Source organism: Phlebotomus papatasi, chromosome 3, assembly GCF_024763615.1.
Source record: "Phlebotomus papatasi isolate M1 chromosome 3, Ppap_2.1, whole genome shotgun sequence".
NCBI classification, from domain to species: domain Eukaryota; kingdom Metazoa; phylum Arthropoda; class Insecta; order Diptera; family Psychodidae; genus Phlebotomus; species Phlebotomus papatasi.
The window spans coordinates 10,412,245-10,438,203 of NC_077224.1; the positions used below are offsets into that span (position 1 = coordinate 10,412,245).

The following is a 25,959-nucleotide window of genomic DNA, read 5'->3' on the forward strand; positions in this document are numbered from 1 at the left end:
ATCAATCCCATATCTGAAAGAAATATTAATGATTTTAAAATGGGTTTTACAATTTCTTTAAATTGTTTCATTGCAAAAAATGCCAAGATACCTTAAAATCAATACCACAATGTCTTAAAATAAATATCAAGTTGCGTTAAATTCCACAATATCCTAAAATAAATTTTACAATGCCCTGTGAAGTTAATCCCACATCAATGGGCTTTAATACCATGTTGTTATAATTTGTATATCAATACCACAATGTCCTAAAATTAATCACAAGACGCTTTATAGTCAATCCCATAATGTTTTAGAATAAATTAGTTTAACAATGTCTTATTATCAATCCCATGATGTTTTAAAATCAATCCCAAGATGTTTTAAAATTAATCCCAAACGTCTTGAGTCAATTGTTTCTCCTATATCTTTTAAAGTCAATCTCCCAATGAATGATTTTAAATTAATTTCAAGATTCTTTATAATCAATCCCATAATGTTCTAAAATTAATCACAAAATGCTTTAAAATCAATCCCATAATGGTTTAAAATTAATTAGTTCAGAGATATCTTCTAAAGTTAATCCTTGCCTTAAAATTAGATTGCCTTAAACAAGATGCTTTGACTTAAGACCAATCCCAATTGTTTTAGAAATAATTTAGGATGTTTTAAAATTAATCCCAAGATGTTTCAAAATTAATCCCAAATGTCTTGAGTCAATTGTTTCTCCTATATCTTTTAAAATCAGTCTCACAATGAATGGTTTTAAATTAATTCCAAGTTGCTTTAAAATCAATCCCATAACGGTTTAAAATTAATTAGTTCTCAGATATCTTGTAAAGTCACTCCTATAATGTCTTAAAATTAACCACAACATGATTTGACTTAAAACCAATCCCAATTGTCTTAAAAATAATTTAGGATGTTTTAAAATTAATCTCAAGATGCTTCATTTCATTATTTCTTCTATGTCAATCTTACAATGTTTTAAATTAATCCCAAGATCCTTTAAAATCAATCCCAAAATGTCTTATAATTAATTAGTTCCACGATGTCTTATAAAGTCAATCGCATAATGCTCTAAAATTAAACCCAAGATGCTTTAAAGGCAATCCCACCAATGTCTTAGAATTAATTAGTTTCGCCATGTTTTTTAGAATGAATATGTGATTAAAAGGGCAACAATTATGTTTTTATGTCATTTTTGTATTTAATTCTACTATATCTCTGTCATTAAAGCAATACCACAAATTATTTATTTTGTAATCATGGTTTGGCATTGATTTTAATGTGTTATGGGATTGACTTTATAAAACAGAATGGTAGTAAATTAAATCTAAAACATTGTGGGACTGATTTTAAAGTATCTTGCAATTAATTTGAGGATATTGTGGGATTGACTTAACAAGACATGTTTCAAATGTATAATTCTATGGCATTTAAGATTAATTTTAAAACACATTGGGATTCATTTTAAAACATTGTGGGATTGACTATGTCTTGTAAAGTCAATCCCACAATGTCCTTAAATTAATTGCAAGATACTTTAAACTCAGTCCCACAATGTTTTAGATTTAATTACTACCTTTCTGTTGTGTAAAGTCAATCCCACAACACATTAAAATCAATGGCAAACTATGATTACAAAATAAACAATTTGTGGTATTGCTCTAATGACAGAGATATAGTAGAATTAAATACAAAAATGGCATGAAAACATATTGTTGCCCATTTAATCATATATTTATTCTAAAATACATTGATTTTAGTTGATTATTCTTTTCTGTCGGATATAAGCTTATTTAGCGTGCCACTGTTTTTTTTCCTATTTAAAATATTTTGAAGTTCAATGAAAGAAAATAAATTCTTTGAAGTAGATAAATAAACATTGAAGTTATAATGCAGCCAAGTTACAAACTTTAATCATTTGCAACTCATGTCAGGGAGAAGGTATTTGAGAGTATGACCTCTCATAGTAAAGGTCTTGATCTCAGCTACAATATACTAAAATTTCATCGAAATCGGTAATGAACATTTTCAAATAATATTAATTGAAATTTTTGAAATAAAGCCGTTTAGCTTTAACGATCAATGTGATTCTCTCAAGACATTGAATCTATTTTTAAAACTTTCTTTTTCAAATAATTTTCCAACAGTCTTCCGTGGAAAAAAACCTTCTCATTCCTTGTAAGTTCTCATCCAATTTCCCTCCTATTTCTTCATTTAAATTATGATGTGCGTAGATACTATATTAGATGTTTCACTATTAAATTGCCATTTCATGTCTGTAAAGAGCTGGAGAATGATGCTGGTCTTTTTTTTCTTGTGCTCAAAGAATAAAATACCAGCCGAAAAAGAGCGAATCTTACTGGTTGATTTGGGTTCCACTGGGTGAATGAGGGAGAAGGAATGTAAGAAAACTGGTCCCCAGCCCGAAGAGGTCTCATCTTAAGCTGGGATTTGTTGCGAAACTGATGACACCGCACTAACTTGTTGGCTTGCTTCGTGATCTTTTGCCCCCAACCGCGGAGTCTCTTGTTGCACTCAAGGACGCGCAGATGCTTTGCATCACAATCCACAATTCGACCGTCACGGTGGATAAATTCAGGTGGTAATTTTCACATCTCTTTTCTCTCTATGCATCTGATTAGAGATAGTGAGTGGTGCAGTGCTTTTCAAGTGATTGGAAATATTTCAGAAATTTCCTCTGTGATTAGGCTTCTGTGCGAGGTGTCATTAACCCCTTATTGCCAATTGGTTTATCTCAAGTGTTTATCAATTGATTACCTTCATTTTGGATGCAATTGAAAGGTAATTTAGTGAACAGCAAGTTTTCTTAACATACAATGTTTCTGTGACCACCGCAAGATGCGCTAAAAACATATTTAAGGTGGATGACTTCACATAGTGCGCATATGCTTTATATTGCCTAATTATCAGAAAAATTGTTTTGTATTTTAAAATTTGCAAATATAATCTTATGTAGGGTCAAAGGAACACCTCTTCGACAGCGAACCCCTATTGGACTCCTATTGAACCCCCATTTTGTCAAAATGTGAAAATTTATTTAATGTATCTGGTATCTCATAAAATGTAACTACAGTGCCCGCTTTGTAATCCGAATGATTGGGAGACAATATGACAGATGTCCGCTTCGTAATCCGGATGGATTTTTTGAATTTGTTCAACGTCTCGAAAATATAATACAAGATTTTTTTGTAGAATTAGTAATAAAAGTTTTAAAGAAGATTAAAAAGACATAATTAGTGAATTCTATGCTATTTTACTTCATTTATTAAACAAAAACATCACAGGATAGTGCATTTTCATTGCTGAACACGCATGCATAAATAACCTCAAAAATATTTTAAATGTAACCGTCGAGAACTTGTCCGGATTACGGCGATCCGGATTAGAAAGCGGGCACTGTAATATGATGTTTTCTCATTAATCTACGTTTTCCGATAAAGATAAATGTTCAAATTTTATATTCCAAATGATACAGAGTAAGGTGTCAATAGGTCCTGACACGAGTTCTTAAAGTGTCAATAGGTGTTCCTTTCACCCTAAATTGGAATTTTTTACTGCATTGCAAAATGTTTTGAAAAATGAAATGAGAAGTGCAAGTTATACTGTTTTAGGTATCAGGTACTAGGTACTCCCGGAAGCGGGATATCTGTACAAATATGTGATTAATATTCCCAAAGGCCTTTGGAATTAAATGCTATGATACTTACTTAATGAAGTATTAATAAGTTTGACGTTATAAAATATCGGATAACCTAAAATAGATTTGAACACAGTAGGGGAATTCAGTAACAGTATGACAATGTCATATGATAAATTTTCATGGTAAATTTTGGAGTAGGCCATCATTAAAATCCAATGAGCATTTAATAGGCACTGTAAGCAACACTATGAAACTCTCAGTAACTAATATGAGTCGGATTTTTAATTACTTTTTCTGAATTTACCACATAGAAATTTTTAAATTTGTCATATGACATTGTCATACTGTTACAGAATTCCCCTACAGGATACTGGGATCATATCATTATCATGTGCTATTAACCCTTTAAGGACGATTGGAACACCGGTGTCCCATAAAGAAAATAATTTTTCCTGACTACCTAAAGTTATTTATTTTCTTATGTCTATACATAATTGTAAAGGAGAAGATTGAAGGAATTTAGGATATTTTTTGCAAGTGTCTATCTATTTGCTATATAGTGAATATTTAAGCTCAAAAATGGCGAATTTTTAAATTTTCAAATTCATACTTTATTTTATTTATTTTTTATACCTCTAAAATTTTTTTAAGCAAAACACTTTTGGCAATAAGATCTACAATACTCATACGTAATATTTTTCATTAAAGTGAAAAATATTATTCATTGGTATTGTCAGAAAAATTACTTAAATTCTTGGGCTATTTATGTCCCTATTGTTCATAGAAGCACAAAATACACCGAGTCAGACTCTGTTGGACTTTCCAATGTTAGATGTAAGACTTATCATTGATTATGTTTCTCAGTTTAATTTTTATTGTTGATTTTCAGTCCGTAAAAAGTGTCTCGTCGTTAAAGGGTTAAATAAAGTAAAATAATAAATTAGTCTGAAAATTGATGATTTCCATCCGGAGTTAAAGGAAATTACGCTTTCCAAAAAATGATTAACTAGAACGGTTTCCGGTATTTAAAGTTATCAAACGTCTTCCTGATTATTTTCAAAAATTAAGAATATTTAAGCGAATTCTTACATTCTTGATCTTAGTTTTGTGATGATTGTTGGTCTTTAACTAAAGGTTTTTTTTAAAGAACTTGGATATTTGAAAACCAAAATCACCTAGGGTAAAATGGGGCAATTCGGAATCATTTTTGATTTGGAATTTTGAGATTTCTTTATCGTTTCACATGGACAAAGAGAAAAATGAAACTAAGGAGAAGTTCAACACTTAGAGCCCAAATAGACTCTGGCTTATCCTCGAGAATATTTAACCTGGTATATTTGGAAGTAAATTATCTGAAACTGTCAAATACTAAGGACTTAGAATAATCGATTACAGATCCTTTGCATCAATTTTCTTTACCTAACCCTTTACTGCCAAATTTTGCAGGCTAAATATTTTCGAGGATCAATGTGAGTCTATTTGAGCCATTACACTCAAGAATATTTCTTTGTACTTTTTCCTTTTTCCCATTTAAATACAGAGCGTAGAGCAGGTACGGCCTATTTGAAACATGTTACCCAAGTCGACGGTAGAACCTACCAACCCTAATCCTTTATTCCTTTGACAAACCCAACCCTTACCATCCATATAGGTGCTAAAAGGTTCCTTTGGTCCTCTTATTATTAGGTAACTGTCCTCAGTCTTCAGTAAATGAGCATCAGTTGCTGTTGGACAGTTCGGACAGTTCACTCTTTTGAAATGAAAAATGGGTGGTACCTTCAGTTCTCAAATTTTCCTCTATAAGTTTTTTTTTAAACTAAATATTATTTAGATTAGCCCCATTAAGGCTTACATAAGTTAGGATCACTCAAAATTCCGAATTAGAAATGATTCTGAATTACCCCACTTTACTCTGCTAAATTCCGATTTAAAGATTTCTTCATTAACATTCATATACAGATACAAATCGAGGCAGCTTTATGTATCGATAACTTCAGAAAATATTGTTTATTTTTAGTATACAAATGAGAAATATTTAAAATTATACTACATTGCATTTTAAGCAGGTAAATTTTTGAACTAGTTTCGGAAACCGATTATAATATACTTTTGGTTCCTAATTGAAATGTGTTTAAATATTTTTAAATATTAATTTTATAGTCAAACTTCTCCTTTCTGATAAAACTTTTTAAGCGTTAAATTTTTTAATTTGGGCTTTAAGGGGAAGTGGGGCACCTTTGAAATTGGGATTTTCCACTTATTTCTAAATAAAATTGAGCCTTGTCGTGATATAATTTAGCTACACAAACAGATTGAGAAGCTAAGTCACATTATGATATGGCTCAGTTCCACTTAAACATGGGAGAAAAATCCGTATTTCAATGGTGCCTCACTTTCAAAGGTGCCCAAGTTCCCCCTACAGACTATTTCTTATAATTTGATAAATGTCACTAATTTTAGAGTATCAGATTTATTTAATACTTTAAGTTAAAACGTATCAATTTCCAAAATTGCAAGGCTCAAATGTTTAACTATTTAAAGTGTTCTTTAATTTCAAATTAATTTTCTTTAATTTTAAATTTTTAAGTACTAAAAGTTATTAGAAAAACTCGTAATATATGAAGCTTCATTATATTTTAATTTAGACTAGAAAATCTTTAATTTGACATTTTATAAATAACGCAAATCTTGTAATTTTTATACTCCAAGCACTGAAAATATGGGGTATAATTGGGAAAACTCTAATTCGGAAATTTTTATTTTTTTTACGCTAAATATTCAAATTGTCTTAATCTCAAAATTACGGAAATAATCCGTATCGATAAAGATCTTTTAAAAATGTTAAGTTTCTTATTTTTTTTTAAATATGACAATTTTATAGAAAACAAATTAAAAAGAAATGCCAACCTTCTTTAAGTTGTTATTAATTTTAAAGCTTGCGGCTCATTTACATTGAAGTCTCTGATCATTGAATGATCATTACCCTCTACTTATCTAAAGAAAGACATCGATTTCGACGGTAATAAGTTTAAGATTTGAGTTCAAATGAAATTTAAAGGGTAACTAAAAACAAAAAATGAAGAATGTGGATTAAAAAATTAAACTTAAGGTTCAAAATTTTGCCTTATTTTATTATTATATTCGAAATAACGGTTAAACTATATATTTCTATCATTTTCTAGTAAGTCGTCTTTCGGCTTAAGGTCTAAGTGGGTCAAGGACCTAAGTACGGGTGACGTTGTCCCCTGCGGGTGATTTTAACACCCCTTTTCTTACAAAGCTTTTCTTTATTTCTAGAAATTCAGAATGGTCTTTACCTACCGATCCGATCTACCATCTCTGATCGGTGAGAACCGTTCTTAAACATTAGAATTAAAGAAAAGCTTACGAACAGGGGGTGTCAAAGTCACCCACAGGGGACAGTTGCCCATGCTTACGGTAAATATAATTTAAAATTAATTTAAGAACTTAAATAAACTTGGAAACTAAAATTGAAAATATTTTAACGTGAATTAACTTTTTAACGTCCATATAAAGGCTCAAAATTTCTTAAAATTGAGAGATATGTTTTGTTATACACGCTTCAGAGCTACGTCAGCCATATGACTTAAATCTTCTAATTGCTTATCAGTCAAGATTTTCTCGAGAATTTTAACTTAGAGGATTAAATAAATGTGAATGATCTGTTAGAATACGAAAACCAGTAAAATTGATTGTTATTCAGGATTTGAAAATATTCTGGAAGTGGGCTAAACCTCTAGTCTGAAGACCGCTTTATATTTTTTAAGTTTAATCCTTAGCTAGGGAAAAGTAAGCACAGTTGGTAATGGTAAAGATTTTAAAGAATTTTAAAGTAATTTTGTAAGAATTTAAAGGAACATTTAATAGTTTATATAAAGAAAAGTGCCCGGACAATTTTCAACATTGATACTTTTCAATTTCAAAGTTAAATAAATTCTACAGGGTTTGTTTCTCAACCAATTTGGACAAAATTATGTTTATTTGAAAGGTCTTGTAATTCAAAACTCTACTGCATCGGTCTCGAATGTTTGTGAATCTGTAATTAGTTAATTTGCTCTAATTAGATTTATTTGATGCTGAAATATTTGATTTTCAAAAATCTGTTTTTAACCCAAGCCCCCTCACGGAAATTTTATGTACCATCCATGATCTAAAGAGAAGTGACTTTAATTGAAATAATGATTCTTCCCATAAGTGTTGAGTAAAATGTATGGATTATCAGGTGTTGCGTCAATAAATCTCTCACAAATCGATGCTGCATTAGAAGATACAGCAAAAAATAGCCTTATGATAAGGTCCATGATCCACACGTTATCATTTGATAGTGACGCGAACACCTGAGAATGTACACTGAGCATTAATATGCGGTGTGAGGACTTGTAGAAAACGACTCCAATTTTTTTTCACTTCTTGTCAATTAACACCTTTCTCTATGTTTTCCTCATCTGCCCACCGCCAATGGGCCAGACATGAGGAAGAGGTGGTGAAGATATATGACGAAAACATGACAATTTGTTCTTCGTCTTAAAGAGTTTCCATTCACGGATTTATGATTCACTCCCAAAGTTCGAGTGCCATCTTATTAACTTTGTTTGTCTTTGGTATTATTGAGATGTAACGGATGGGGAGAGTCTCTACAATTGTGTACATGTACACATAACTTTCTCGTATAAGAAAATCTCTGTTTTTTTTTTCTCCTTCGAAAGAATGCAGAAAAAATGTGCTGAAGAAATGAGCTGTGCGAGACATTAGGCAAAATCACCTAAAAGTGAATAAATTGATTACTTAGCGAAAATTTTCAATAAATCGCAACTGAGAGTGAATTTTCAGTGTTTGGTCAGAGTCATGGGCTTTTGGAAAGTGCCGATGGTGTGGTCATCCATGAAATTACCTTTTAATTTCACCCTTTTGCTTTGTATTAAGAGAGCCAAAGGGCTATGTTTATATGCGAAGCATAAATTAAATTAAACTTGACAAAAAAGTCAAATTAATCCAATCCGTTTAGATAGAAGTAGCTGTGATTAAGTGTTGACTATTACGATTTTTAGGCAAATTTTACAAAGTAGATGGTTTCCGGAAAATGATATCACACTGTTCGTCTGTCTGACCGTCACTTGAGACCAAACAGTTTGTGAAAGCGACTTTAAGTCTTCTGACGTAATCAGAAGAATATGAAGGATATCAGTAGAATACGTGATTATTATTATTATTATTAATCGTATCGAGAAATTGTATTACAAGATAATCATTTTTTACAATGTCAATTTTCGTATTGGAAGAATCTGCTAAGTCCATTGTAGACCGCCCAGGAGCGTCTGCCCGTGGTGTGGATGCTTCTTGCACGCTCCTGGAGTTATTGGATGAAAGCGGTTCATTATATTACGTTATTATAGATGTGAAAGTTGCCTAAATCAGACATTCAGATCTTTGTACCAAGCGGGACTCGAACTCACAATCATTGTGAGTCAAGCCGGGGATCGATCCGCTCAAGACCCGACGGTCTTGCCTATTGCGCCACTGAGATCCCCAGAATATGTGATATGATCTCTCGTATCGAATCTAATTGGATTTAATCTGTCCCATTTGTCCCAAAAACATTTCAGGACGAGAGAAAAGAAATTCGGTGTAGCACTTGACGTTCAATCTAACCTGATTTGATGGCACAGTGACAGAAACAAATTATCAGGGACAATAAAACACGGTGAATGACCTTTGGCTCCTTTCCTTTTCATTTCTCAGCCAGACATTTCGGAGGAGTTTTCCTCCTTCCTCTGGTATGGACACTTAGGGAAAAAACTTATTGCAAAAATCGTTACACTGAACACAATTCGAACTTTGCACCAGAGACCATTTCTCCATAAACATCCCACAAAATTTGATGTGTTTTGGATCCCTGGACTGTGGAAGATACTCTACATGGTCTTAACGGTTTAAGGTTGTGTAAGATACTGATGTCCCAAAAACAATTAAAGGACAAAATTACTTTCTATTGCCAAGAAAAATATTTTTGTTTTTGGGACACCGGTGTCCCATTTGTCCTTAAAGGGTTAACTCTTTCGCGTCATTAGGGTCATATATGACCCGGAGAAAAAAACAATTTTTTTTGACTATTTACATTAATTGAAATCTATCGGTTTGTGCACGACATCATAATAGAAGGATGTAAGATTCTTGGCTAATTTTCTCAAGACTCCAGATATTCAGAAAAAGAAAATATTTGAGATCAAAAATCACGAATTTCGAACTTTGTGAAATGACTTTTCTTTTTCAAAATTTTTTATATTAATTTATTTTTTTCAGCAAAAAGTTCTTTAGAAACACAAAATAAAATATCCAAAGATTGTATATTGCATATTTTGATATAATAAACTACTCTCAATTTTCCAGAAAAGCGTGTAGAATTTTCCGGGTCATATATGACCATATTATCGGCAAGAGTAACAGTGTTTTCGTCCCAAACTTATAGCGAAATGTAGTTGGGACATTGTTTTTCTTTGTGAAATGCAGGTGGGACATCTTGCTCCTGGATATTTCATCTTATATCTGATGAATTATAACATATTTTGCAATATTTTAGAGTATTCTGCAAGCGTCTCATATTGTGCAATTGTATTGTGTGTGAATAAATATGTGGATAAGTTTATTTTTACCAAATACCACTCAAAATATTGTGACAGTGGCTGTTCAAGGGATTACCAGGAAGATTCCTTGAACACCAGGAGTACAGTGTTCATCAAGACAATCCAGTTTGCCATGGTTTTGGTCAAATTAACAGCTTCAAGCAAAAGAACTCTTAGAAAGCCCGTGATATAGATTTTGAAAATGCTATGTTTACTTCCCTTGAGGACAATAGGGTCATATATGACCCGGGGTTTTTCCGAGTTTTCACGCAATGGAAATTTTTTTTCCTCTCTGAACTATTATATTTGATCATAAAGCATTAGGAAAAACTCAATTTTACATGAATTCATCTGCTGAATAAAAATGTGACACGAAAGAGTTAAGGAGTATTTTTGTGACAACTTGCTAAAATAACATAATTTTACATTTCATGGAAGTTTATTGAAGGAAATTTAAAAAAAAAATATTAATTTTATATTTAAAAGCCTAAGTTCAGCTTAATCAAATTCAATCCACCTGCATATAAACATAGCCTATGTTTCTACCTCGACAAACATTCAATTTCTTCTATTAAAACTATCCGGTACTTGCAGAAAAAGCCATTTGATTTCTGCAACTCAGAATTACGCAAAAAAAAAATTATAAAACAAATACATGCTTATACCAGTCAATCCACAATCCACAAGGAATTATGCTGCCTGCGGTCCACTCAAGAATTCTTACCCCAACATTTTACAGTCCAGCTCCCCGCCAAACTTGGTGCTGCTCCGCAAAGTCGCACTGGCTAAACCTCTGGGAGATCTCAAGCTCTCAAGTGTAGCGACGAGATTGCCAATCTACAGAAAAATGAGCATCATTTAGCAGAACCTCATTGAACAAAGATTACCTAAGAATAGGCAAATTTCCAATAAGTGTAAATATATAAATTATTATTGTGGGAATCCCTCGATACCGATGGAATTATGTAAGGGATTTTTTTGTGAATGACCATACACAAAAACATTTGCCTGTCATAGTCTCACCATTATGGTGAAAGGAAATTTAATTGAAATGTAGAAATCGAAAATTGGTTGTCAGAGATCGCACTTATGAAGTGTTAAAATATGTGTAAATACTTTTAGCACTGACTCTTTCAAATCTGCCGAAGGTGTCGAAGTCCCTTTGATAATTAAATTGCAGTGGCTTAATGGATATTATATGGAGTGGCACCGATTCCCCTTTTTTCGCGTTTTTATTGTTAGAATTGGGCTACATATCAAAAGGTATCGTTTAACTCTTCTAAATTATTATCAATCCTGATTTTATGGAAAATTTTAAAATAGAATAGGATATTAAAAGCAAATGATCCAATAGATTATGAAAAACTATTAAAATTGCTTGTTATTTAGGATTTTGAGACCTTCAGGAACTGGGCAAAACCTCTAGTCCTTAGATTGCTTCAAGTTTGTATTCAATAGTCAGAGTATGTATAGACCGTACAGCTCCATAATTTATTATTTATGTACAGGGACATGAATTAAATAAATAAATTAAATAAATAAATATAAAAAATATACTTATAATCAAGGGGTAAATAACTGCCTCTCAGAGTGAACCGTGATCGTGAATCGGCAAAATAATCCCGCTCTGGAGCTAAAAATCGGCATATCGGTATTATTTTGTTAAGAAATCAACAGATCGGAACAATTTGGCTAAAAACCGATGGATCGGAAGACTGTCACGAGATCAGCACATCCGCGTAAAATCGGCAAATCGACACAATTTTAACGAAAGATCGACAGATCGGCACTCAAGTGAACAGTGAGCTGTACAATTATCTACGTTTTACTTATAATCAAGCGCCTGGCAAGTTGGCCTTTTTATATGGAGCTATTTGAAGCCAATTCCTAAATTGATCTCGGACTCAGCACACAGTGCTCCGAGGAAAAAATTATTTAAACAAAAATTTAGTATATTTATCCCTCCATACGGAAAGTTATCTTATAATACGGAAAACTTATCACTTTTTAAATATTTAGCATAACGATCACGAGTGCAGAAAAATTCCCTTACGCATTTGTATGTGAAAGTAAGAAATTGGCTTCAACTTTGAAGGCTACTCGCCGGGAACTACCTTATAATCCTGTCAGTTAATAAATAACCCTAATACGGGCTTCAGACTAAAGATTTAGCCATATGGCTTAACTGCTCTAAATTCTTATCAAACAAGATTTCTTGGAAAAAATAACTTAGGATTGGATTATTAAGGACAAGTAACCTATAAGATTCTGAAAAAGCAATAAAATTGCTTGCTATTTAGTGTTTTGAGACCTTCAGGAACGAGTTTAAACTTCTAGCCTGAAAACCGTTTAAGGGTACAAATAGATTCAGGCTGATCCTATAGAATATTTAGCATAGAAGATCTGGCAGTAAAGGATCCGGTAAAGGAATTTTATGTAAAGGAGTTCTAATCGATGATTCTAAGCTATGAGTCTATGACAGTTTGGGATAGATCTGTACTGCCAAATTTTACAGGTTAAATATTCTAGAGCAGGGGTGTGCAGGAACCGTTGAAACCGAATAAACGTCAAAATAAGATTGTTCAGGTAGCATGTTGACCATTGACGTACAAGTTTCATTTGACGTATGCTCGGTTTCAAACGGTTCTTGCACACCTCTATTCTAGAGGATCAGATTTAGTCTATTTAGGCCTTAAGGATGACAAGGAATTTACCAAAATAATTCCAGGAAAAGCGTAGATAGGGGAAAGTGCCCATGCTTTTCACGGTCTCAAGCTTTACAATGACTAAGTTTTTCCTATGTTTCTGAATAAGTACGGCTCCATAATATAATTTAAACACAAGACACTTTCCCCTAGTTTTCAAAATATAGAAGAGATGAGTCACATTTATTGAGAAACATAGGAAAAATCAGGTCATTGTAAAGCTTGGGACTGTGTAAAGCATGGGCACTTTTCCCTACATTTTGTGTACTACGAAATGCCAAGAGTCAAGGAATATATTGTATTCGAGATTTTTAATAATTATATTTATTAATTTTGAAATCTGAGTAAAATTACCATACCATATTTATTTTATTTGTTTATTTATTTATTTTAATTTAGTAAATATTATGGTCTGTTTTTCCTTTTCAAATTATTTATGCGACGTGATATATTTTTTTAATTCTTAGATTCTGAATACTATATAAATCGGAAAAAATGCAGATACAACAACGTCGGTGCAAGCAATGATATTTAATTAATAAAATAACTTTGGAAAATTAATTTTTTACTATACCCTAATCCTGGCAAAAGTCTGTAATAAATATTTTGCTATTGTTATTGAAAGAAACGTTTTATGGAAAATAAATTAAATTAGTTTTTTCTCTCAGTCAGAAATATAATTTTATTGTATTGCAATTTCTTTTAATTTCGTGTACCTAATCATATTGCAATTATTGTTGCACAGGAAATGGGTAATGAACTGATAACCTTATCAATGTTTATGAAATAATAATAATAATAATATTAATGCAATTCTAAAAATCTCGCTTAGAAGACGGTTTAATAGGTTCCATGGGATAGTATGCCTGAATTATTATTTTTTTTGACTAATTTATCATAAACCTTTAATATTAGAGGCTTCCACGACAATCTAATAATCGTCATATTAATGCGAATTATTATATTTATTGGAAAAATATTTATTTATCTCTAGACACAATTTTTTATAGCTTTGAAAGCTTTTGTCTAGATACGTGCTATCTGTAATCAAATCATTCTTTTCATATCTTATCTTATTAGTCAAGACACGAACCAATGATATGACTTACAATCACATTTACACGATACTTTTTGAAATTATTTTATGTAGAGTCAGAGATTCAATAGATAATACTAAATTTTAGTTTTATCTTTGCAAATTAGAAAACGACTCCATATTTCTTAAGTTTTTATTAGAAAACTTTATTTTAAAGATGTTGTTTTTCTATTTTAGTTTCTTTTATGATTATTTTGAAATAGAAAAATACTGTTATTTTTTTAAATACAATTTTTATCTATATGTATTGCTTAGAAAAGCATACTCAGACTTTTTTCTAGATCTTTGATCTAAAATACACTGATAATCTAATTAGTAAAGGATAATATCCGAGACACTCACCTTAGGGGCTTTGCATTTAATTTTTGTGTTTTGCTGAAAATTCATTTTTCCTTTCCAATTCAATAAGCTTTTTTACGTTAATAAGAAAAATAATAAATTATAACATAGATCAGGGAATGATTTATTTGATTGGTGAATGTAAGCCGAGACACATTTTGTCTTATCAATTTTGGCCTACTATTTTTTTTCAAATTTTCCAAATCAAAAAGGCTTTTGTTTAACAGTAAGAAAAAAATAAGGTGTAAAAGAGGTCAGGAAATTATTTTTAGGATTAAAAATGATAAGCAGAGACACCCACCATAAAGGCTCAGTTAACTTACTTGTCCGGAATTCCTTTATGCCTTCCTAATTGAGGTAGCGTTTTTTTTTTACAATAACAAGACAAAATTAACAGATACTAAAAGAGATTTAGAAATAATTCGTCGGAAAAGACGCCAAATTAGAAAACGATAAGTCAAGACATCCACCATATAGACTCAGTTAATCAGCTTTGCCGAAAAATCTTTTTTCATTCCCGATTCAGGTAGCGTTTATTTTACAATAACAAGACAAAATTAAAAGTCACTGAATGAGATTACGAAATGATTCATCGGTTAAGACGTCAGATTAGAAAACGATGAGTCAAGACACCCAACATATAGACTCAATTAATCAGCTTTGCCAAAAAACCTCTTTTCTTTCCCAATTCAGGTACAGTGTTCACAAAATCAAATTAACAGATACTGAAATCAAGGAATGATTCATCGGATAGGACGCAAGATTAGAAAATGCTAAGCCAAGACACCCAGCATATAGAATTATTTTACCAGCTTTTCCGGAAAATTATTTCCCCTTTGCAATTCAGGTTGCGTTATTTCAAATACACGAAGAATTATATAGATAAACAAAGGGGTTATGAAATAATTCATTAGATAGGGCGTCAAATTAGAGGACTCTGTTTGTTAAGGACTTTACAGGACTCTGTTCGTTAAGGGTGTCACTGCTTTTAATAGTGTCCCGAATGACAGGCGCTCTTCTGCAGCTGCCATTCGAAATTTCTTCAAAGACGAAGCCTGAGAAGCTTAGCAATTTTTCTTTACTTTCTTTTTCTTTTATTTCTCTTTATTTTCTTTTTCTTTTATTTTTCTTTACCTTCTTTCTTTTTTTCGTACTTAAATTTAAACTCCTGAATTGTTAACTTCTTCTTTTTTCAATGTCTTTTCTCATTTTCTTCATTTTTAAATTATTTTTTTCACAATTGTAAAAGGGATGACCCTATTTTTGTGAATAAAATATATTATTATTAGAATGATTAGCCAAGACACACGCCATAGAGGATCTCCTGCTTTTCTGGATTTTCTTTTTTCTGTTGCAATTTCAAAAATGTCTTTCAATTACTAAGATAAATCTTGAATAAATATTTCTGAGAGAAAATAGGTGTAAAGTGTGTGAAAATTATAAAGAATTTCCTATAAATTTTTCGAAGTGAAAGCAACTATTTCAAAGGTGTATGTCTTAGCTAAATTAGTTAAGAGGCAGTAATTCAATTTTTAATATTGTTAGTGATCTAGCAAGGGTTAACTTTGGACGTTTTCCTCAATAAAATTGAAATTTATCGTGAGTGAGTCAATAAATTGTATACAATCCCACCATTTTCTGTGCTAGACATGGAAGAACTTTCCCATTTGTATGAAATTTCTTCTTGTGTTTTCTAATTATTTATACTTCTCCGGTGTTTTTTTTCCAGGTCTGAAATCACCTGTCCAGGGAAAGAATAAATCACGAAGGTCAGATGCAATAAAAAGTGCTACGGTGAGCAGTTGGTACTACTGCAAATTGTGCAGCAAGAGACAAATTAATCAGCATTTCTTGCATTTCTTGGTGAAACTTGTGAAAAATTCTCATAAATCCGTCATAAAAGGCTATGTACGTGAGTGTGCTGAAAAGATCTTGAGTGGAACATTAACATTTGGGTGAAGTCGCACTAAATATTTTGGAATTCATGTTGGAGTAGTGACTTTTCGCACTTTTCCCACTCCATCAGGGACATATGGCACAATTGTCGAGGTTTAGTATCAGGTGAAATATATAGGAGAGGTGGGATAAAAAAAAATCGTGGCTTATCGTGGAAGTGTTGGGGGGCATAAATCGCGCTTTTGCACTCAATTCCCGCGCGCGCAAATGCTCACCGTGTGAATCCGGACAGTTGGTTCGTTCGATTTTGTGGTTGAGTCTTGAGTTTAGTCTCCGAGAATCAGTTGGCTCGTATCGCGACTTCGCCATCGATGAGGTGTGCTCGCACCGTTATAAAATTGCACAGAATCATCATTACACGTCGTTAAATATCTGTGATTTGCCTTCTTGCTAAACAGGAAAGTGTCTTTCTTTTATTTAATGTAGAACCCCAGGTAATCCCTACCCAATTAGTGCAAGAGATTTTTTTTTTTTGCAAATACTTAGTGCAGTGTTGGCAAATCTTACAAACTCTCCTCAACCTCAAGAGAATTCTCTCTTGGCGAGTGATCACAGTGCATGGATGATTTTCAAGAAAGTTTTATATATAGTGTAAGTGTATATAGTTAAGTATTTCCACGTGGAATTGAGTGCATTTCACCTGAACGCTAGCCTCCTCCTTCGGGAGTTCCAAGAAGGGGCCCCAGCAGCAAAAAAGAGACTCAACTCTTCTCTCTTTCTCGGATGGAGCAATAGGGAATTTTTCCACTTTGGATCTTCAGTTAATACAGGTGTGTGTTCGCAATGAAACATCTTCAAATGGGTGAGAGTGAGAAGACGATATGCGGCACATTTGCATTTGAAACGGCACAAATGCATTTTCTGGAATATTCTTAAAATTCTAAATAAACAAGCAATTTTATTAGGATTTCCAAGAGCCCATCAAGCCTAATAAAAAGTTAAGATATTTTTCACTTTTCCTTGTAAAAATTTTGCAGATATTGCACCGCGACTTAAACAAATTTGGTCGTAGTTCTTGTATTATTTCGGCGAGCATTATGAAATATGTATTTTTAAATAGTCTTTAATGCACAATTTCGAAATATATCAGACTGATAAGTCAATTCTCTTTAGGAAAAAACTTGCCAATAGGCTTCAGTGCCTCTATGCAAAAACGTATGAAAAAATGAAATGTCGAGAGGCCCCTGAGGATTTCATAACCTAATGTATTATCTGCTTTTAATATCTTATCCTGAGTCAAAATTTTCCAAAAACTGACTGATAAGATATTAGTGAAGTTAAGTCAAATGGATAAGCCTTAAGCGGTCTTCAGACTAGAGGTTTAGCCCAGTTTCCGAAAGTCTCAGAATCCTAAAAAGCGAGCAGTTAAGCCATATGGCTAAGCCTTAGGTCTGAAGCCCATATTACGTGTGAAATCCGTAAAAGTTTTAGACAAATTTGGATTTTCCGTAGGAGTACCACCCCAAAATAATTTTAAGTAGGGGAATGTTGGCATGGTTCGCACAGAGTGAACTTTCGAACAACGCAAATTTTCTCTTTGTTTGCAAAGAGCTAGTTTGTCATTTCTTAGCCATAAGATAGATCATTATTAAGCTCATGAAACGAGATGAGAAATGGTAAGTCAGCTCTTTGCAAACAAAGAGAAAATTCGCATCGTTTGAAGGATCACTCTGTGCGAACCATGCCTACATTCCCCTATAACGACCTTTTTTGAAGTTAGGGGAATGTAGCCATGGTTCGCACAGAGCGAACTTTCAAACGATGCGCATTTTCTCTTTGTTTGCAAAGAGCTGACTTACCATTTCTCATCTCATTTCATGGCCTTAATAATTATCTATCTTTTGGCTAAGAAATGACGCACTAGCTCTTTTCAAATAAAGAGAAAATTTGCGTTGTTTGAAGGTTCACTCTGTGCGATCCTTACCAACATTCCCCTATTTGCAAAAATTAAAATGCTTAAAACAGAGTTAATTTTATCTGAGATTGTTTATAGTTTCAGATTTGATGATTGAACTTTTTGAAATTATTCCATATTGATACAGTCAGGGAAGTTTCCTAAGACGTGTAGGCTATATATTTAAATCTTCTATAAAGTAAAACCAAGCACCAAATCCGTATCTGTTAGATTTTCATAGGTTTGAAAGTTATACGTTTTATTGTTTTTGTTTGTGAGATTTATTTTCATTGATGAATTTCTATCAGTGAAAAGCTTCTCATTTTTAAAAGAGTTCAGTAAAAAAGTTGCTGATGATCACACAAAATTTACGTAATTATTATTGTAAATTCGCAAAAACGTTTAATTCTTCTTTACTGAATACGTGAGTATCAATCTTTATATTTTTGTGCTCAAAAACAATTCACTTTATTGAAGTATATCACGAAAAAGCAATAAAATCAGTATTTTTTATTAATGTTTGTCTAAAATTGTATTAAGGATTTGAAATTCGCTCTTTTTTAGCTTCGTAATAGTCGCTAAACAGTATGATAGGAAAAGTTTTATTACACTTAAAATGGTGCCTTCAACCCCGCTGGCCTCTTGCCAGAAGCTTGATTCTGAACATTAACTTAACGGTTTGATTTATTTGGGCTATATTCTAAGTATCCCATTATTAGATACTAAAAATGGAAGAATTTAGACTTTACAGGGGGTTGCGGAATTGTGTACTTCTGAATTATGCACCTGACAGGTTATGAACGCTCAATTATGCAAGTATGCCTATGCCTACCATTGGAAGCTACTTTTTGTAATAATTTTTGAAATACCCCTAAACGCCCTAAACGTATGCAAATATTTGTACACGTTAAATTTGAAAATCTGAATATTTTATCAAAAGAAATCTCATGGGTGTATGTAAATTTCCTAGGAACATAAGGCCATTTCGCGCGGTTTTTTTCGGTCCTGAAAATATGCATAATCTCAGGACCTCCTGTAGTTGTCCATAATTCCTAAAGATTTACTTAAGTAGATATCTCCAAGTTATCCAAGTTATAGATATATTTTTAAAATTTTACATGCACAGTATACTCCACAAATATTATAATCAAATTGGACTTTTAACATACAAATTAAATAATTTTCTTATTTTTCGTTCCAATATGGCAAACATTACTATTTCCTCACGACATAGTTTTTAATTAGTTACGTAAAAAATACAAGAAGATGTAGGTGAAGCAGAAACAGAGATAACGGATAAAACCATGCGGAAGTGTCTTGCTTTATATTCTCAATTTTCTTTTTGTTTTTGTTTTAACTGCAACTTTAAGGTTTTTTAAACGAATTGTTAGTAGAGCTAAGAATCCTGTAAGTTTAAAACAGGTTTTTACTTTCTATTTTTTGCAATCTGTATAAATCTATTTAGCAAATATATTGACTTATACGACAGACTGTCATGAGGACAATTAAACTCAATGATTTATTCCAAATTTTAAGTTTTATACATGGTCATTAGTATAGATTTTACTCAAAAGACTTAAAAGAAAAAATATTATAGCTAGTCATATCACAAAATTGAGGTGCGCGATCGCTTGAACCTGTCTAGAGTACGAGGGCCCAATAACTCCCTTGTCAGGTTATTAGGATGAGCCACCACCCAAGAAGCAGAATAGCTGCCTTATAGAACCAAGTATTAAAACAGTCTTTTAGTGCACTTTTAAAACACTTAAAGTGAGAATTTTCTGTTAAAGTTCCTATAGAAGCTCTTAAGATCATTAAGAGTACACCACTTTATTTATAGTAGTTTCAGTGATGGAACCAATAGCGTTACAGTAGACTCTCTCTCAATTTGGCATTTGGGGCAAAATGTCATCCGGTTTATCGATAGATATGGGCGTCAAAGCCTTTGTAAATTCCACAAAAAGCGCTCAATTATAAAGAATTACGATAAAATAGGAAGAACTACAGCGAATTTGAGCAAATTAGCTTCATATTAAACGTGAAAATTGTTCACCCGATTGAAAAAGAGCCGATTGAGCGAGAGTGTACACCTTGTTCTCGAGGGACAAATTGGTCTCTCCAACATCCAGAACATCTTATGAAATTTGAGGCTTAATTTGCAGCGTTTTGACTGTCTATAACACCTTTGACTGACTACAATATTTAATTTATTTAATTGGTAGGGGAGACTGGGGCAAAAAGTCACAAAACGGATATTTTATTTTTTTACAAGCTACCCTAGCGCCCTAGAAATTTCTAATTAGTACAGTTTTAAAGGAAATTTAATACTCTACAACTCTGCGAAAGTCATTTTCTTCTATTTTGTAAGGAAATACATTTATCGAGCTGTTTTCTAAAAGGTAATTTTGTGACCAGGTATAGTACCAGATATGGGATATTATCACATTTTGATTTGCTTTACTACGGTCTTTCATAAATTTGAAAAAATAGCTAGGTGACATGTTTTCATAGGAAATTTATTCCTCTACACATTTTTAAAACACCGTTTTTTCTATCTGAACGAGAAAAGCGCTTTTTTAGAAAAAAGCTATTTTAGAAAAAAAACACTCAAGAAACTGCTAATCGTTTGACCAATGCAAACAAAAAGCGGCGAGCCATGGAAATGACGTTTCTTCTCGCCGTGAGGCATCAGAAATTGCTTCGGTCTTTGTTCCTTTTTGCTCTATATCTTTTGTTACTTTTTACCCCAAGTGGTCGTTCTTATTAAAAAGAGTTTTTGAGAGAAGAATCTTTGTAAAATTTTAAAATAGATAGCGGATTCATCTTCAAAGAATCCAAATCATTTAGAAAATATTTACCAGTATTTACCAGTAGGTCAAAATTGATATCTGCTGTAAGGAAAACATTTGAAAAATAGGGCTAAAAATTTCAATATTTTTTATTTTCAAAATTTCTTGTTCGAATTCTAAGAAACTTACGACTTTGAAGAAGGTCTATGGAGGCCATCTATGGAAAAAAATTTAAGCCGCTATCTCTTTTATCTTGGAAGATATTGAATTTTCAAACTTTCAATTTGTGACTTTTTGCCCCAGTCTCCCCTATAATATTATCCATGCTTTGAAAATGTTTCACAATAACAAAATAAAAAAAGTTTATTAGAATTTTACTCTTTATAATGTTGCCAACCAGTTAGAACAGTTTAATTTATGATATATCTTGGATTTTGTTTTCCAAAATAAGTTGTGCCGTTACGAATGAAAATGTGCCTTATGATGAAACCCACATTCTTTGGCGCCGATAAGCCATCAAGCAGAGAGATCAAGTGAACAAGAGAGTTTGCAAATATCATCCTAAAGCCAGCAAACGTTTCTCCCCTCAGCACAAAGATCTCCGCCATTCCTTTATTTTTTTTTTATAATTCAGTATTTTGTTTGCTGGAGAATGTATCTCTTGGTGACTTCTTCAGTCTTCACCATTTAAGCGTTAAACGTTCTAACCTGAGACTCGTTTTTAGCAACCTAATCGAATCCACAAAAAAAAGCTTCATGAAATCCATTGACTCGTGTTATGCTTTTTTGTGTATTTTCTTTTTTTCTTATTTATTTACGAAATTTCCAATAGCTTATAAACAACAGTTTAGCTCTTTTACCTCCCCGAAAAAAAAGCTAATTGCTTTTGCTTTCATTGCGCGATTGTGATAATTTCGTGAAATACAAGTTGAAAGATCTACGAATGGATTAATTCAGGGTATAAAATTTGTAGGGAGCCCTCCAGGTGAATAAACCGCAATTAAAATGCCGGATTATATTTTTTGACAATGCAAAAGGTATCATAAATTAAATACGAGAAAGATTTTTATAACACTCTCAAAGAGCTGTTGCATAAATTCCGATTAATGAAATCGTGGGAAACTATTGACAATAAGATTTTTACAACAGAATACAGGGGTGTTCAAGTTCAGATAAATGAGTTTCTTAATTAAGATTATTATCAATTAGGCAACTCATTACTTCAGTATTTTTTTCTATATTATTCATAAAACTCATACATATATTTTTTAATTAACACTCATTGTTTGAAATTGGAGTTTGTAGAACAGTCTTTTAGATTTTAGAATAAATACAGTATTCTTTGGAAAATAGTTCAATCGTACAGTGCACATGAAACATACGTCAAAATCGAGAAAATTACGATTTACAAGAATGAATAATAGAGAATATATAATTTGAATTTATAATATAATTATAATTATTTTAAAATTTGCATTCTAACTAATTTATTCTTGACTCACGTAAAACTTTTATGCTAATTTATTAATTTTGCCAAAGCTTTTTAGTAATTCTTTTATTTTATTATAATATTCAGCTCTTCATAAAATGTTGCACATCATAAAAAAAAACAGCATTTATGATGCCATGAAAATGAAAGGGAAAAACAGTTGGAAAAGAGACTTAAAAACTTTGTAAAATTGCTTAGGAATTTCATGTGAATTTTGGTCTTGCAAGTGTTAAGACAGGCATTATTCATGATGCATAAGAAGCATACGATCATAAAAGTGTAAAAAATAATATCTCAATTTACTACTCATATTCACGATTCCATTTAATTAATGTAACTTAGCATTCAGAAAGAAAACTAAAAAATCATTACACGATTAAATGTAATTAGTTTTCTGATGGGATTAATTTGTTTATTAGCAGTCATGTTATCAAAAATAATCTCTGTCGATAAGATAGTATCTTTTGCATGCCTGACCGCAATAAATTATTGTTAGACGCACATTTATGGCCAAATGTTCCAAAGAAGAGAACACCTGAGATTACGCTGAAGTTTTGTGCTCAATTACGGAATCGTCCCAGAAAATTCTTGCTTATAAGGTTATTCACTTGAATTAAAATCCATCAGACCAGGCTGACAATGAATCTATTCTAAATTCATCCAAAAATTATTCAGGTTATCTCTTATAATCATTACATTCCTCATACAATATTGATTTAAATATTACCTCATAATATTTTAAATTACTTAATTTATTACTACAATAGTCGCAAATAGTCTCTTTCTTCCGATTTGTGGAGCTAGTAATTATATTAATTAGATCTTACTCAAGTCTTAGTATCTATATTTTTCTGGCCATTAAAGTATTTATGACGAATAATATGTTTATTTTATTTATAAATTATGCAAAAGTATTTTGTAAGTAAACATATGGTAAACTAATAAGCTTCATTATACAGTGTAATTTTAGTAGGGCAAACCTCTGAAGTGTATAGTCTTTCTTGTAGTTGATTTAAATTAATATAAATTTAAATGATAATTCTAAATTCTAAAATTTAATTCATAAATGCTTTAGTCTTAAAACAAATCCGAAATTGAAGTCTCAAAGTAACCGGATAACGTAATATCTATTAGAATATGATCAATAAAAGTTTGACAAGAAGGAGTAATGTAGTAATTACCCTTTGATCCTTACACTAAAACTACCGATCATTTTCGGTGTTTTTTCCAGTACGCTCGGTCAAATGACAGACCACGTTAGGTGGGGTACTCAACAAGTATTTCTTGGAAAAGAGAAAAAAATTGAAATTTAAACACCGATAAATTACAAGCATATTTTAAGAAATTAATAAAGTTTGAAAGCGATACTGTACCGTTTAAATACGTGTTAATTTTAAAAAGCTTTTAAACCGGTCAATTTGACAGATCTATGGCAAGGGTACATCACTTCAAGAAATTTGTACACATCTTTTTTCTTTCTTTTTTTTCTTTTTTCCTTTTTTTCTTTTCTTTTTTCCTTCTTTTTTTCTTATTATAAAAAATTCTTCATTTTTTAGCTGGGTTTTTATTTATTTTATAAAAACTTCTTTTGAGTTGTACTTTGTTTACAAGCGTGTCCTTTTCCAATCTTAAATTTTTCCGTATTTTGTGCATAAGGACCAAAAACTGAAATTTTAGCTCTTCGTCATTGATTGCGATTTTCCTTGCGCTCTCCTCCATTTCTTGGATCTTTCAGAAACCACTCTCTTGGGAATAAATAAAGAACCAAACTATCGATACTTTTCATTTTTGGATATGTTTTAGATGTTACCAAGGTAGACATTTTGTCCTCATACACCAATATCGTCCAGAAATTTCTTCTTTGAATTTAGAAGATAAGTGTTTAAACTCTTATACCAGTGAATTTCAACATAAAAAAAATACTTAACCAAGTAAGAATTGATTAGGCTTGTGAATTTTTTTAGTATTTTAAATTCAAATACAAATTTTTAAACATTTTCTCATTTTTTTTCCTTTGCTCTTCTTTCTTTTTTTTCTCTTTTTTTATCTTTCTTTTCTTTTCTTTTCTTTTCTTATCTTTTCTTATCTTTTCTTTTTCTTTCCGAAAACTTTTCTTTTCTTTTTTTTCCTAAATTTTGTACACTTTTTTTTGGGTCTTGGTAGGGCTAGTGTTAATAGGTTATATAAGTTCAGATAAACTCCAATATAGTGTAAGTGCGTTTTCTTAGTGATTAAAATCCTGAAATAGTTTAGGAATAAAGTTGGTGTCAAAAGTTTGTTGCCTCATGTACGTTCGGGAAATAAGGTAGAAAAAATGATAGTAAGTGCTTAAGTGCTCCATCCTTACAGATTCCCCAACGAATCTAACAATCTGTCTAAATTGGAACCGTCCAAAATCCCGAAAGCCAAAATCCCGAATAGCCAAAATCCTGAATGGGTCAAAATCCTGAATAGGTCAAAATTCTGAATGGGCCAAAATTCCGAAAACCAAAATCCTGAACGGGTCAAAATCCCAAATGGGCCAAAATCTCGAAAGCCAAAATCGCGAAAGACAAAATCCCGAAAGACAAAATCCCAATACTCAAAATTCCGAAAGCCAAAATCCTAAAGTCCAAAATTCCGAAAGCCAAAATCCCAAAAGTCAAAATCCCAAAAGCTAAAATCCCGAATGGGCCAAAATCTCGAAAGCCAAAATCTCGAAAAACGTAAATCCCAAAAGACAAAATCCCAAAAGCCAAAATCCCGAAAAACAAAAATCCCGAAAGACAAAATCCTAAAACTCAAAATTCCGAAAGCCAAAATCCTAAAGGCCAAAATCCTGAAAGCCAAAATCCCAAAAGCCAAATCCCAAAAGCTAAAATCCCGAATGGGCCAAAATCCCGAAAGTCAGGATTTTGACCGGTACCCGTATAAATATATATGTATATCAGAAACTTCGAGAAGCTTTGGTAGTTTCCTCTCCTCAAAAAAAATCGTGTAAAATTTTAAGCTTCTCTTCGGGCAACCTACTCAAACTCTGTCTTCTTTAGGCTAAGCGTTTACCCTGTAATTTAATTTTTCTTTTAATTTTAATTTTGACATCTTTAGCTGTTGTTCACACTAATAAGTCGAATTATACTATTTTTTATAACTTTCAAAAAACTAAAAATGAAGCGAAAACAAAAAATAAAAAAAACAATTTTTCATTTATCTTCTTCTTTAGACGGTACTCTTTCGAATAAACCACAACTTTTTTAGAAGAAAAATTTAGTTTCCTAAGACATTTTCTATTGAAATTTAGTAACAATAATGTTATTTTCAATATTTTTTTGTAATTTTAAATATAATTCAATTTTGAAAACTTGTTTGAAATTTTTTTTATATCTTCATATAAAAATATTAGCTTGTAAAAACACCGAAAA

The 25,959-nt window shown here is 31.8% G+C and overlaps 1 protein-coding gene across 3 annotated transcripts in view; it reads left to right on the forward strand.

Moving 5' to 3' along the window:
- Positions 1-2,506: 2,506 nt before the first annotated feature.
- LOC129806670 (glutaredoxin domain-containing cysteine-rich protein CG31559-like) overlaps positions 2,507-25,959 on the forward strand; it is a 71,534-nt gene continuing 48,081 nt past the window's right edge. The window contains exons 1-2 of one of the 3 annotated variants that reach the window (XM_055855435.1): positions 2,507-2,790; positions 16,160-17,156. The gene's annotated coding sequence lies outside the window, so the exon portion shown is untranslated. Of the gene's footprint in view, positions 2,791-16,102; positions 17,157-25,959 lie in introns of those variants that run through there. The other 2 variants (XM_055855436.1, XM_055855434.1) reach the window with 2 other exon arrangements.